The sequence below is a fragment of the Schistocerca nitens genome, chromosome 9, assembly GCF_023898315.1.
Source record: "Schistocerca nitens isolate TAMUIC-IGC-003100 chromosome 9, iqSchNite1.1, whole genome shotgun sequence".
Lineage (NCBI taxonomy): Eukaryota > Metazoa > Arthropoda > Insecta > Orthoptera > Acrididae > Schistocerca > Schistocerca nitens.
The window spans coordinates 405808565-405824691 of NC_064622.1; positions in this window are offsets into that span (position 1 = coordinate 405808565).

Below are 16127 nucleotides of genomic sequence, written 5' to 3' on the forward strand. Positions count from 1 at the left end.
CGCCATTCGACGGCCAACACCGCGGTTCCTGGTGTGTCCGCTGTGCCGTGCGTGTGATCATTGCTTGTACAGCCCTCTCGCAGTGTCCGGAGCAAGTATGGTGGGTCTGACACACCGGTGTCAATGTGTTCTTTTTTCCATTTCCAGGAGTGTACAATGATTTTTCAAGTTTGTCTTCATCTTACTGTAGAATAAATTGAGCACTTGCGAAAGCAACATGTTTACATACGCGTTATTGCCAGACTCGACCACAGTGTTTGTACACAAAACTGATAAGATCTGCTAATTTCAGCTGCTTACACGGCGGTAAGTCGCGTGCTCAAGAAATGACCGCTGCGTCACTTGTTGGACGAATCTTCCTTTTCCAGTACATTGCCCAGTCACCTTGTGGACTTGTGGGGAACTTACTATCTGGACAGATCAAAGCAACAAATTCGTTGTGACGGGACGTGAGTTTCCACTGGCAGTTCAACGAGGCCTCAGTCTAATTAATGTGACATACTGCGCACTGCTACCACTCAGTAAATCTGTTTGTTGCCTGCGCAGTTAATGAGCATACGGCATTGCTCAAGTCTGTTACCTCTGGCAGGCTTATGAAACATTGTCTCCACGCTTCGTCGCTACTCTCGTCCGTAATTTTCTATGCTCCCTAGTGTAATCTATGAGTATTAAGAAATACACAGACGGAAAAAAATTGCAGCACCAAAAAGTAACTAATGTGCAGTAATGAAATTTCGGGTATACAATTGTCCTGCTAACAAAATGGTTCAAATGGCTCTAAGCACTATGGGACTTAACATCGGAGGCCATCAGTCCCCTAGACTTAGAACTACTTAAACCTAACTAACCTAAGTACATCACACACATCCATGCCCGATTCGAACCTGCGATCGTAGCACCAGCGGGGTTCCGGACTAAAGCGCCTAAAACCACTCGGCCACAGCTGCCGGCTTCCAGGTAAAATATTTAAGTGATTAAACTGCATACCACAGGTTAATGTAAACGCGAGATAAGCAATTGCAAATGTCAAATGCTGATACATTAATAACCTGTGTAACCGCCAAATGCTGAATGCAGGCATACGAACGTGCTTGCATTGTGTTGTACAGGTGCTGGATGTCAGCTTGTGGGACAGAGTTCCACACCTGTTGCACATCGCCGGTCAATACACAGACGGTTAATGCAGTTTGTGGATCATGGTGGAGCTGCCGTTCGATGACATTCCGTATGTGCTGCACTGGAGACAGATCTGGTGATCTAGATGGCCAAGGCAACATATCGACACTCTACAGGGCTATTACAAATGATTGAAGCGATTTCATAAATTCACTGTAGCTCCATTGATTGACATATGGTCACGACACACTACAGATACGTAGAAAAACTCATAAAGTTTTGTTCGGCTGAAGCCGCACTTCATGTTTCTGCCGTCAGAGCGCTCGAGAGCGCAGTGAGACAAAATGGCGACAGGAGCCGAGAAAGCATGCGTCGTGCTTGAAATGCACCCACATCAGTCAGTCATAACAGTGCAACGACACTTCAGGACGAAGTTCACCAACGATCCACCAACTGCTAACTCCATTCGGCGATGGTATGCGCAGTTTAAAGCTTGTGGATGCCTCTGTAAGGGGAAATTAACGGGTCGGCCTGCAGTGAGCGAAGAAACGGTTGAACGCGTGCGAGCAAGTTTCACGCGTAGCCCGCGGAAGTCGACGAATAAAGCAAGCAGGGAGCTAAACGTACCACAGCCGACGGTTTGGAAAATCTTACGGAAAAGGCTAAAGAAGAAGCCTTACCGTTTACAATTGCTACAAGCCCTGACACCCGAAGACAAAGTCAAACGCTTTGAATTTTCGGCGCGGTTGCAACAGCTCATGGAAGAGGATGCGTTCAGTGCGAAACTTGCTTTCAGTGATGAAGCAACATTTTTTCTTAATGGTGAAGTGAACAGACACAATGTGCGAATATGGGCGCTAGAGAATCCTCACGCATTCGTGCAGCAAATTCGCAATTCACCAAAAGTTAACGTGTTTTGTGCAATCTCACGGTTTAAAGTTTACGGCCCCTTTTTCTTCTGCGAAAAAAACGTTACAGGACACGTGTATCTGGACATGCTGGAAAATTGGCTCATGCCGCAACTGGAGACCGACAGCGCCGACTTCATCTTTCAACAGGATGGTGCTCCACCGCACTTCCATCATGATGTTCGGCATTTCTTAAACAGGAGATTGGAAAACCGATGGATCGGTGGTGGAGATCATGATCAGCAATTCATGTCATGGCCTCCACGCTCTCCCGACTTAACCCCATGCGATTTCTTTCTGTGGGGTTATGTGAAAGATTCAGTGTTTAAACCTCCTCTACCAAGAAACGTGCCAGAACTGCGAGCTCGCATCAACGATGCTTTCGAACTCATTGATGGGGACATGCTGCGCCGAGTGTGGGAGGAACTTGATTATCGGCTTAATGTCTGCCGAATCACTAAAGGGGCACATATCGAACATTTGTGAATGCCTAAAAAAACTTTTTGAGTTTTTGTATGTGTGTGCAAAGCATTGTGAAAATATCTCAAATAATAAAGTTATTGTAGAGCTGTGAAATCGCTTCAATCATTTGTAATAACCCTGTATAGAGCATGTTGGGTTACAATATCGGTATGTGACCGAGCGTTTCCCTTTTGGTAAACACTCCCTGGAATGCCGTACATGAATGACAGCACAACACATCGAAACACAAGACTGACGTACGATTTTGCAGTCAGCTTGCGTGGGATAACCACGAGAGTGCTCCTGCTGTCATACGAAATCGCACGTCAGACCATAGTTCCAGGCTTATGTCCACGCAGACTCGTTGGTTGTGGTGGTGTCCTTCCAACCAACACACGCACATCGCTGGCACTGTGACAAAACAATCTGCTATCATAAAACACAACAGACCATCACCCTGCCCTCCACTGAGCTGTCGCTTGACACCACCGAAAATCCAAACGGCGGTATTGGGAATCAGTAGAACGCACTGTACAGGGACGCTCAGATGTTTAGGACAGGTGGTAGGGACAGAGCATCGAGTGACATTATACTGAGTGCACTATCCGAAAATTACCTCGAGCAACTAAACAGAGAACCGACTCGTGGAGATAACATCTTGGACCTACTGATAACAAACAGACCCGAACTTTTCGACTCTGTACGCGCAGAACAGGGAATCAGTGATCATAAGGCCATTGCAGCATCCATGAATATGGAAGTAAATAGGAATACAAAAAAAGGAAGGAAGGTTTATCTGTTCGGCGAGAGTAATAGAAGGCAGATTTCAGACTACCTAACAGATCAAAACGAAAATTTCTGTTCCGACACTGACAATGTTGAGTGTTTATGGAAAAAGTTCAAGGCAATCGTTAAATGCGCTTTATACATGTATGTGCCGGGTAAAACTGTGAGGGAGAGGAAAAACCCACCGTGGTTCAACAACAAAGTTAGGAAACTACTGCGAAAGCAAAGAGAGCTTCACTCCAAGTTTAAACGCAGCCAAAACCTCTCAGACAAACAGAAGCTAAACGATGTCAAAGTTAGCGTAAGGAGGGCTATACGTGAAGCGTTCAGTGAATTCGAAAGTAAAATTCTATGTACCGACTTGACAGAAAATCCTAGGAAGTTCTGGTCTTACGTTAAATCAGTAAGTGGCTCGAAACAGCATATCCAGACACGCCGGGATGATGATGGCATTGAAACAGAGGATGACACGCGTAAAGCTGAAATACTAAACACCTTTTTCCAAAGCTGTTTCACAGAGGAAGACCGCACTGCAGTTCCTTCTCTAAATCCTCGCACAAACGAAAAAATGGCTGACATCGAAATAAGTGTCCAATGAATACAAAGCAACTGGAATCACTCAACAGAGGAAAGTCCACTGGACCTGACGGGATACCAATTCGATTCTACACAGAGTACGCGAAAGAACTTGCCCCCCCCCCCCTTCTAACAGCCATGTACCGCAAGTCTCTAGAGGAACGGAAGGTTCCAAATGATTGGAAAAGAGCACAGGTAGTCCCAATCTTCAAGAAGGGTCGTCGAGCAGATGCGCAAAACTATAGACCTATATCTCTGACATCGATCTGTTGTAGAATTTTAGAACATGTTTCTTGCTCACGTATCATGTCATTTCTGGAAACCCAGAATCTACTATGTAGGAATCAACATGGATTCCGGAAACAGCGATCGTGTGAGACCAAACTCGCTTTATTTGTTCATGAGACCCAGAAAATATTAGATACAGGCTCCCAGGTAGATGCCGTTTTCCTTGACTTCCGGAAGGCGTTCGATACAGTTCCGCACTGTCACCTGATAAACAAAGTAAGAGCCTACGGAATATCAGACCAGCTTTGTGGCTGGATTGAAGAGCTTTTAGCCAACAGAACACAGCATGTTGTTCTCAATGGAGATACGTCTACAGACGTTAAAGTAACCTCTGGCGTGCCACAGGGGAGTGTTATGGGACCATTGCTTTTCACAATATATATAAATGACCTAGTATATAGCGTCAGAAGTTCTATGCGGCTTTTCGCGGATGATGCTGTAGTATACAGAGAAGTTGCAGCATTAGAAAATTGTAGCTAAATGCAGGAAGATCTGCAGCGGATGGGCACTTGGTGCAGGGAGTGGCAACTGACCCTTAAAATAGACAAATGTAATGTATTGCGAATACATAGAAAGAAGGATCCTTTATTGTATGATTATGTGATAGCGGAAGAAACACTGGTAGCAGTTATTTCTGTAAAATATCTGTGAGTATGCCTGCGGAACGGTTTGAAGTGGAATGATCATATAAAATTAATTGTTGGTAAGGCAGGCACCAGGTTGAGATTCATTGGGAGAGTACTTAGAAAATGTAGTCCATCAACAAAGGAGGTGGCTTACAAAACACTCGTTCGACCTATACTTGAGTATTGCTCATTAGTGTGGGATCCGTACCAGGTCGGGTTGACAGAGGAGATAGAGAAGATCCAAAGAAGAGCGGCGCGTTTCGTCACAGGGTTATTTGGTAACCGTGATAGCGTTACGGAGATGTTTAACAAACTCAAGTGGCAGACTCTGGAAGAGAGGCGCTCTGCATCGCGGTGTAGCTTGCTGTCCAGGTTTCGAGAGGGTGCGTTTCTGTATGAGGTATCGAATATATTGCTTCCCCCTACTTATACCTCCCGAGGAGATCACGAAAGTAAAATTAGAGAGATTCGAGCGCGCACGAAGGCTTCCCGGCAGTCGTTCTTCCCGCGAACCATACGCGACTGGAACAGGAAAGGGAGGTAATGACAGTGGCACGTAAAGTGCCCTCCGCCACACACCGTTGGGTGGCTTGCGGAGTATAAATGTAGATGTAGCTCGGAGCTGCCGTTGATATAATCGATTTGTAACAGTTCATTGTGTCACTGTGGTGCCAACTGTTGCTGCAGATGCAGTTAGATATGCCACAGCCATACGCCGAACACGATGGTAGTGCCACGCAGCCACCCGTAGCACGGTCTTCTTGTGACCGTACATTCTCGTGATCACCGGTGGCATCAACCATGTGCATTGGCTACTTTCCTAACAAATCTTTCTGCAACGTCGCAGGAGGAGCATCTAGTTTCCTGTAGCCCTATTACGCAATTTCCTTTACATTCAAAAAAATGGCTCTGAGCACTATGGGACTCAACTGCTGAGGTCATAAGTCCCCTAGAACTTAGAACTACTTAAACCTAACTAACCTAAGGACAACACACACATCCACGCCCGAGGCAGGATTCGAACCTGCGACCGTAGCGGTCGCGCGGTTCCAGACTGTAGCGCCAGAACCGCTCGGCCACCAGCGGCCGGCTGAGCTTTACATTCAGTGAGGTGTTGATAATGGTAACTTTGTCGCCTTAAAGGCATTAAAGGCCTTAAAGGCTACTCACCACCTCCAGTCCCAAAGATAAGTAACGCTCACTACTTTTACGGCCTGCATTTATAGCAAACTGAATTTGCGTCCTCATAGCGCCGCCACTAGCATCATTCTTATGTGACTGGCGACAAATTTGAATAGACATCACAAACTTCCCTTTATGTACTACAACTTCTTCTTGATGTTGTAATTTTTATTACCGTCAGTTCAATATGCCGGCGGTTAGTCAGCACAGTTTTAGAAAAGTGGGCAGAGTGTAGAACTCAGTTTCGAATTTTACTCCTAAAGTCATTCATTTCGGATGGGATTCCAACAAAAAAATATGCCCAACATCCTCGCACGAGAGAAATCCATATTTTACGTGTACCGCAGAAAAAGTCACCAATTGCCATTATGCACTAAGATTTTAAACCCACCGACTCCCAATTTTCAATAGCAGATGATTTTAAGTTCCACCTCTCTCTGAAAGCAGGTGACAGATCCTGCATCTACAGGCAGACTGAAGATACTAATTATTCCGATGTGTAAAAATTTTGTTAAAAAGATTGTAAGCTACAAGTTTTTTCTCGTAAGTTTGCCTGACACCTTAACAGGATGACCGCCGATTTAACGGCCGCGGTTTACTCCCTTTTCAGCCATAGAGATGAGAGAAAGTGTCTTGTTGTGGAAGTTTTCATTTTAATTTATTATGAAACTTCCCCTTTTCTATGTAAAGAATGACAGTGCTGGAAAAACTCTTACGTTATTTGAGTTTCAAAAAGCTGATCGAAACTGAACGTATTCAGACAGTTCTCTCTTTACTTATTCTGATCATCACTAAGCTGAAACACAATATTTTTAGCGCAACGCAATCTGACTTTCAATAATACCTACAAAAGAATGGTCCTGACTAACAATAACCTATACCTTTCCTGCATCACTTACCTCAAAAAAATCTTCGTTGCTCGAACTACTGCAATAAAGCGAGCGCCAATACTGCCAGCTAAATAAAAGATTCTAACTACTGAAGGCACTAACTACTGATAGGCATAGTTAGCAAATGAAAGATTTTGATGGAGAACAAACAATGTATTCACCTTAATAGTGTTCAAAAGTCATAAATATGTATCAGTTCATGACATCCAGTCGTACAAATTTCCTTTTTCTGACTGACACACGTCCACATCGTCCACTCATAGTAACCTCTCAAAACTCTGGCATCTCTTTCCCCACATCCACCACTGCTGGCGGCTCACCTCCAACTGCCCAACGCTACGCACTGTTGACATCCAACTGCCCAACACTACACAAGCGAATACTCCAACAATGAGTCCAACCAGCCACAGACTGCACACAGCGCAGTCAGCGATTTTCATACAGAGCACTACGTGGCGTTACCAACATAAAAACCTAAACAGCCTACTTACAATTAATTTAATCTCTGACAGTGCTTTGCTTGATCTGATAAGTATTACCACAGCACTCAAATTACGCGTGAGGAAAAATCGTCTTGAAAACTTCAGCACGAGTACAGTTTCACTTTTTAGTCAACTTCAGTGAATTTGTAATGGTCGAATGCTGACGTTGTAATTTATCCTTTTGTTGCCAGCATTTGTTAATTTTACACAGGGTCTGATGGATTTCCTAGTATGGTGTTTATTTTGCTCTGTGTGATTTAAACGGAACGAAGTTACGTAATAATATCAAAATCATCATCGTCATCACCATTATCATTTACCATCGAATAGTACGAGTAGATATGTGGCTCTTACACATTTTTCTATATACTTGTATTACGATCTACCATCTTTCGGATTTAAGTTGTCCTGCTTGTTTATTAGTGTCGTCAATTCGTGTTCCATTACGCCGTCGTCTAGACCTCGTCATCTAAGTCATCTCTCATCAAGTGAAATCCAGCACAGGTTGCCTTTAGTTTATGTGACATCTTTCCACCCTGCTATGTGCCCATACCATCTCCACGCCATATCCTCCGCACTTTCATGTACCCATTTCTTTTTTATTCTGTCTCTTCTTGTTATGTCAAATGAATCTTTCTACTGTTCGTTGGCCAACCTTCAGTCTGTAAACTTTTTATGCTTTTAACGTCCGCGCTTCACTTCAGCAAGTTCTTATTTATTTATTTAACTTGATCTGTTTCTCGCCGTCAGGGCCTCTCTTACTTCGTACCAGAGTTCCACAAATGCGGTATCTTTGTTACAACATTGTTACCTGAGAACTAACAATTTTTATATGACAGTTAGTATTACAATGATTTGAGTATCTGAAGTGGCAGTGTGAGTAAATTATATTGCTATGAGCTAATAAAGTTAATACTGCCAGTACCTGCAGTACTTCAGCTGCTGCCAATAATTGTGATAATAGTGGTTCAAATGGCTCTGAGCACTATGGGACTTAACAGCTGAGGTCATCAGTCCCCTAGAACTTAGAACTACTTAAACCTAACTAACCTAAGGACATCACACACATCCATGCCCGAGGCAGGACTCGAACCTGCGACCGTAGCGGTCGCGTGGTTCCAGACTGTAGCGCCTAGAACCGCTCGGCCACACCGGCCGGCTGTGATAATAGTATCAACAATAATAATAAATACGATGACGATAACAACAATAACGATAGTGGCAGGTATAACAAGAATTTATAGGTGTACAAAACAGATGTTTTATTGTGATAATAGTATCAACAATAATAATAAATACAATGACGATAACAACAATAACGATAGTGGCAGGTCTAACAAGAATTTATAGGTGTACAAAACAGATGTTTTCTGATCTAGCGAGTTCTGAGGAAAAAATTTAGCGATATTGCATTGACTAATAATAGTTGGGAAAGAGGAGAGTCATGTTGGAAAAAGGGATGTACAGGGACAATGGTAATCCTTATCGTTGCTTTAGCAGATAAGCCATTTACTGTCTTCTGAAGGTGGAGATGTTATTCAGCTCTGTAATATACGGTATTGTGGGAGGTTATTTCGAACTCGGGTTCCTGCTACTGAGAAGGACTTCGAGAAAGCGGCTGAACGATGGAGTGGGGCAGAGGGATCTTGCTCTGTTGGCAACGGGTGTTCCTGCCACGTTGTTCAAACAAGAGAGGTATGAGGGACAGTGTACGCTGATACGACAGCCGAGAAGAGATACGGTATGGAAACCTCTGCACTTGTCTACACGCAGCCAGGATCGTTGTGCTTATGATGATGAAATATGATAAGAGTGGAACATCACAGACACAACGAACACTGGCGTTCATAACCAGCTCCAGAGGCCGTGATCTTCCCTGAAAGAGGCCTCGCGGGATAACTTCGCTATAATTAGTAGTTGAAAGTGTAATTGTAAGTGTTTGTAGCCGGCCGCGGTGGCCGAGCGGTTCTAGGCGCTGCAGTCCGGAACCGCGCGACTGCTACGGTGCAGGTTCGAATCCTGCCTCGGACATGGATGTGTGTGATGTCCTTAGGTAGGTTTAAGTAGTTATAAGTTCTAGGGGACTGACGACCTCAGATGTTAAGTCCCATAGTGCTCAGAGCCATTTGAACCATTTTGTAAGTGTTTGTACAAATTGGTTTTTCAGGGCAAGAGGGAAGAGTTTTTGTATATTTTTGTATGCCATGGAGAGATGATGACACTTATTGCACATTGTAGTTCAAATCAGCTTTCAATCTATTACTACTTCCAGACTCTTTGCTGAAAGAGAGATGTTGACATTTCTCCCATTTAGGATTAACAATGGTAGGGATTCCCTATATTTCGCGCTAATGAGTCTAGAATGACGAACTAGTACCGCTTGGGTTTTGGGTGGGTTGAGCATTAACCCTATAGCATGCGCCCACCTTGATGGCGCTCACGGATCGATACGGAGGATCTCGACAGTTGTCTTCAGGTTTACACGATTAGCACTTAGATACAACTGGACGTCATCAGCGAACATGTAGTATTTGCAACAGGGTGAAACTGATGATATATCACTTACGTATAATGAAAAGAGTATATTTAATGCTGAATAACAATTACACGGTTTTTTATATCGATTTCTATTTATTTCAAACTAATTTTCGAATTATTTGGCCATCTTCGGGAAGCAACTGACTAGTGTCTGAAAGGAACACTAGTTTTTAGGTAACCAGAGAGTATAAGCAAAGATACAAACCACTTGCATAGAGTGTTGTGCATCAAACCTGTTTCTTAACGTCGAAATTTTATTACACTTTACACCATGGACAATATTAGCGGAGAAAATCTCCGACCCAGCCGGGAATCGAACCCGAGCCCTTAGGATTGACATTCTGTTGAGATGACCACTCAGCTACCGGGGGCGGACAATTTAATCGTTAAATGGTTAAATTGCTTAAGTTTAGCATTAAACTATACACTATTACCCGTTAAACGTTTATAATGCTACCGTTTAGCGCCATAACCATTTAAACTGTACTATTGGGCAGTTTCATTATTCGTCATGCTGAATATTGCCCATTGTGTAAAGTGTAATTTCAATGTTAAGAAACAAGTCTGATGAGCAACACTCTGCATGTGGAGTATATTCTTGCTTATAATGTTCGGTTACCTGAGAACCAGTGTCACTTTCGAATGGTAGTCAGTTGTTTCCTGAAGATGGCCCAATAAGCCTGAAAATAGTTTGAAATAAACAAAAATCAGCAGAACAAAAACAGTGTACTTGTTAATCGACCTTAAATATGGATCTTTTCTAGCAAGAACTGCAAAATTTTGTTCATGGCTGCACGTGCAGAGACAGTGAATAGTTACAATTGAAAGAAAACAGCCCTCGGTCACTATTTTTAACAAATTAACCTGGTTTCAACACTGCTGTGAGTGTCTTCCTCAGAATATTAAATCAAAGAATGGTCTATATGGTCACAGAATTATGACTAAAAACATATAATAGGGTATAAGTACGGAATCATCGTGAAAGACTGGCAGTACTTATATGTCATTTATAAAATAATAAATATGCCAAAAGGGCATTAGTCACAAAGAATATTTAAGATAAAGAAAACTGTGATGGCGAGCCACTAAGGGCTGCTCGTTACTTGCGTGGTGCAGGTTGCAAAACGAAAAACGTTTTTTGTCATAATTCTGTGACCATGTTATAGAATATAGACCATTTAAATTCTGAGGAAGACACTCCTAGCAGTGTTGAAACCAGGTTAATTTGTTAAAAATAGTGAACAAGGGCTGTTTTTCTTTCAATTGCTACCAATAAGTAATGGAAGAATCCATAAAACCGCATCTCGCGGTCGTGCGGTAGCGTTCTCGCTTCCCACGCCCGGGTTCCCGGGTTCGATTCCCGGCGGGATCTGGGATTTTCTCTGCCTCGTGATGGCTGGGTGTTGTGTGCTGTCCTTAGATTAGTTAGGTTTAAGTAGTTCTAAGTTCTAGGGGACTGATGACCATAGATGTTAAGTCCCATAGTGCTCAGAGTCGTTTGAACCATTTGCCAATCCATAAAAAACAAAGAAGTATAGTTCTTATTGGCAACATACACATTGCATCTGAAACAGCAGTCTGCGTTAAGTACCGAGTTACCACTTTCAGCACCGACAACAGTGGTCTTGGTACAGAGCCTTGAGGAACACGCTGACAAAGCGCATGTGCCTTGGTGTAAGCGGTTTGACTCACGGCAGTCGGCTTTATCGCTCCTCGGCAAGCGCTGCAGCGGCGAGCGCCGGGTTTGTGCAGCGCTAGGCAGATGCGGGTCTTTAGAAGGCCGCGCTCGGTCGCCTCCGGGCACACACGGGCGCTTCTCTTCCGCGACGGTCAGCGGTTCGGCAGTGCGATGCCCCTCCAACGCAGCCGCCTCGTGCCGCCAGGGCCGCTATATCGGACGCGTTTGCGCAACAGATGCGCTGAGTGCGCGTCTCTAATTCTATCCATTTATCTCCCGCCTAAGGCCTTCCCAGCTCTGGCGCAGAAACAGGCGACCATCTACAATAACCACTGACTCATGGCGTAAAGTAAGCTAGTGTGCAAAACTTAAGAACGAAAGTAACTTACACATGATGTGTCACTCCCAAGTAACATAGCTCGATGAAACTTAGACCGTACTTAGAAAGAATTGCTACAGTATAGCACAGAAAATCAGCTCGGGTTTCGAAAAAGACGATCGTGTGAAACCCAGCTCGCTCTATTCGTCCACGAGACTCAGAGGGCCATAAACACGGGTTCCCAGGTAGATGCCGTGTTTCTTGACTTCCGCAAGGCGTTCGATACAGTTTCCCACAGTCGTTTAATGAAGAAAGTAAGAGCATATGGACTATTAGACCAATTGTGTGATTGGATTGAAGAGTTCCTAGATAACAGAACGCACCATGTCATTCTCAATGGAGAGAAGTCTTCCGAAGTAAGAGTGATTTCAGGTGTGACGCAAGGGAGTGTCGAGGGACCGTTGCTATTCACAATATACATAAATGACCTTGTGCATGACATCGGAAGTTCACCGAGGATTTTTGCAGATGATGCTGTGGTATATCGAGAGGTTGTAACAATGGAAAATTGTACTGAAATGCAGGAGGATCTGCTGCGAATTGCCGCATGGTGCAGGGAATGGCAATTGAAACTCAATGTAGACAAGTGTAATGTGCTGCGAATACATAGAAAGATAGATCCCTTATTATTTAGCTACAATATAGCAGGTCAGCAACTGGAAGCAGTTAATTCCATAAATTATCTGGGAGTAAGCATTAGGAGTGAATTAAAATGGAATGATCACATAAAGTTGATCGTCGGTAAAGCAGATGCCAGACTGAGATTCATTGGAAGAATCCTAAGGAAATGCAATCCGAAAACAAAGGAAGTAGGTTACAGTACGCATGTTTGCCCACTGCTTGAATACTGCTCAGCAGTGTGGGATCCGTACCAGATAGGGTTGATAGAAGAGATAGAGAAAATCCAACGGAGAGCAGCGCGCTTCGTTAAAGGATCATTTAGTAATCGTGAAAGCGTTACGGAGATGATAGATAAACTCCAGTGGAAGACTCTTCAGGAGACACGCTCAGTAGCTCGGTACGGGCTTTTGTTGAAGTTTCGAGAACATGCCTTCACCGAGGAGTCAAGCAGTATATTGCTCTCTCCTACGTATATCTCGCGAAGAGACCATGAGGATAAAATCAGAGCCCACACAGAGGCATACCGACAATCCTTCTTTCCACGAACAATACGAGACTGGAATAGAAGGGAGAACCGATAGAAGTACTCAAGGTACCCTCCGCCACACACCGTCAGGCGGCTTGCAGAGTATGGATGTAGATGAAGAACAGAATGAGATAATCAGAAATGATACAAGGTGTACAACTTTGCTTCCGCCATTTTTCCCCAACATTTGAGGCTTTAATGAAACAAACTGGTTACACATGTGTCATTCAAAGTATTTTCCATCGCTGGCCCTTACTTTCTCCCATCTTTCGGGCAGAGTACGAATCCCGCTTCTAAAAAATTGTTCATATTTTGAAGTGGTCCACGAATCGATCCAAATCGTGACTTCTTCATGAGATCGGAAGTGTTGGTCAGCCAGGCCATGCGCCATTGATCTAAACGCGATAGAGTGAGCAATGTCTGGAGAATACGGCGGATAGGGTAGGCCTTCCCATTTTTACGTTTCCAAGTACGTTTTGACCTCTTTAGCAAAGTGGGGTCAAGCGTTGTCGTGCTCCAAAATCACTTTATCGTGCCTCTCTCTGTATTGCGGCCGTTTGTCTTTTAATGATCTGCTCAAACGCATTAATGGCGTTCGATAACGAACACCTGTGATTGTTTCACTTGGTTTTAACACCTCACAGTACACGACGCCGAGCTGGTCCCACCAAATGCCGAGCATGATCTTGGAGCCGAGAATATTCGGTTTGGCCGTCGACGTGGATGCATGGCCGGGATATCGCCATGATTTTTTGCGTTTAGGGTTATGGTAATGAATCCATTTTTCGCCCCCGGCCACAATGCGTTTTTTCCTCTGAAGCAACTATTCACAAACACACAAACCTTGGTTTCAGCTCACAAAAAAATGGTTCAAATGGCTCTGAGCACTATGGGACTCAACTGCTGTGGTCATAAGTCCCCTAGAACTTAGAACTACTTAAACCTAACTAACCTAAGGACAGCACACAACACCCAGCCATCACGAGGCAGAGACAATCCCTGACCCCGCCGGGAATCGAACCCGGGAACCCGGGCGTGGGAAGCGAGAACGCTACCGCACGACCACGAGATGCGGGCACTTCAGCTCACACGGGACTCAAGTTCCTTCTTTCTGAATCATGCCCATGACCTTGGCACGTTTTGGACTGGCTTTCTGTGTCACTCCCAGTAATCGTATTAATTCTTCTTGAGTTTGACGCGAGTCTTCACTCAGCAATGTCTCCAATTCTGCATCTTCGAAAACATTCTCTCTTCCACCACTATGCCGGTCTACGACGTTAAAATCACCGTTCTTGAATCGTTGAAACCACTCACTACACGTTCTTTCACTAATAGCTTCCTTACCATACGTACCTGAAAGCATTCGACGAGACTCAGTCGCTGCTTTCTTCATATTGAAACAAAACAGTAACACATCCCGCAAATGACATTTTCAATCAAGAACAACTGCAGATGCAGATGCAGATACAAATCGACTAATGTTTGAATGAGGCTATGTTGACCGAGGTCCAAGCTAACTGCGTGACGTCTGCGATCTGTTTCTTTCGACCTCTACTTCCCGTTGTCGTTACCTATCGGCAAACGGCGGAAGCAAAGTTGTACACCTTGTACTTTAATTCAAAGGCAATCATTACATGAAGTCACTGTGACTCTTGATTGTCCCCTGGACGTTACCAGAGGAGGGACATAGGTCTTAGTAGAGGGCTTGATCACCACGGACGGCAGTGCACGCTCTGTAACGTGCTCCCATGCTGATCTCAAGTTTGGTAAGAACTTCTTGTGGCAAGGCGTTCCAGTTATCCACCAGCGCAGTTAACATCCGCTGGATGGTAGTTGGTGCATGGTAACATAGTTCAACGTGTCTCCACAACGTTTACCACGCCTCCTCGATGGAAGTCAGGAGAACGGGCACATCAGTTTAGTCGCCGAATACCCTCTCGTTCCAAGAGCTCCTGCACCTATGCTGTTCGAAGTGGTCGTGCATTGACATCCATACAGATGAAGTCTCGAATGCACCCACAAAAATAAGCACGTGGAGAATGAGTACAGTGTCACAAAAATTTTCACTGGTGAGTGTACCCTGTTCAAAGATCTCGAGATCTCTTGGCTCATGCGTCATTCTATCAGCCCACATTATAATACGTGGACCTCAAAAACGATCATGTTGACAATGTTCGTGGTTGCATTACGTATTGACACCCCGCTCCAGATGACACTACTCCCAGAATCACTACTCAGATTAAATCTGCTCTCATTCGATAAGAGCAAGCGATCCCTTTCGTCGTTGGCCCAGTCGCTAAGCTGTTGGCACCATCGCAAACGATTCCTCCGATTTGCAAACGTCAACGGAAAAAAAGAACTGGTCATCGGGGAAAGAGACCACACTCCCCCCCCCTTCTACATCTACATCTAGATCTACATCTACATCTACATCCATACTCCGCAAGCCCCCTGACGGTGTGTGGCGGAGGGTACCCTGAGTACCTCTATCGGTTCTCCCTTCTATTACAGTCTCGTATTGTTCGTGGAAAGAAGGATTGTCGGTATGCTCCTGTGTGGGCTCTAATCTGATTTTATCCTCATGGTCTCTTCGCGAGATATACGTAGGAGAGAGCAATATACTGCTTGACTCTTCGGTGAAGGTATGTTCTCGAAACTTTAACAAAAGCCCATACCGAGCTACTGAGCGTCTCTCCTGCAGAGTCTTCCACTGGAGTTTATCTATCATCTCCGTAACGCTTTCGCGATTACTAAATGATCCTGTAACGAAGCGCGCTGCTCTCCGTTGGTTCTTCTCTATCTCTTCTATCAACCCTATCTGGTACGGATCCCACACTGCTGAGCAGTATTCAAGCAGTGGGCAAACAAGCGTACTACCTTTGTTTTCGGATTGCATTTCCTTATGATTCTGCCAATGAATCTCAGTCTGGCATCTGCTTTACCGATGATCAACTTTATATGATCATTCCATTTTAAATCACTCCTAATGCGTACTCCCAGATGATTTATGGAATTTACTGCTTCCAGTTGCTGACCTGCTATTTTGTAGATAAATGATAAGGGATCTAT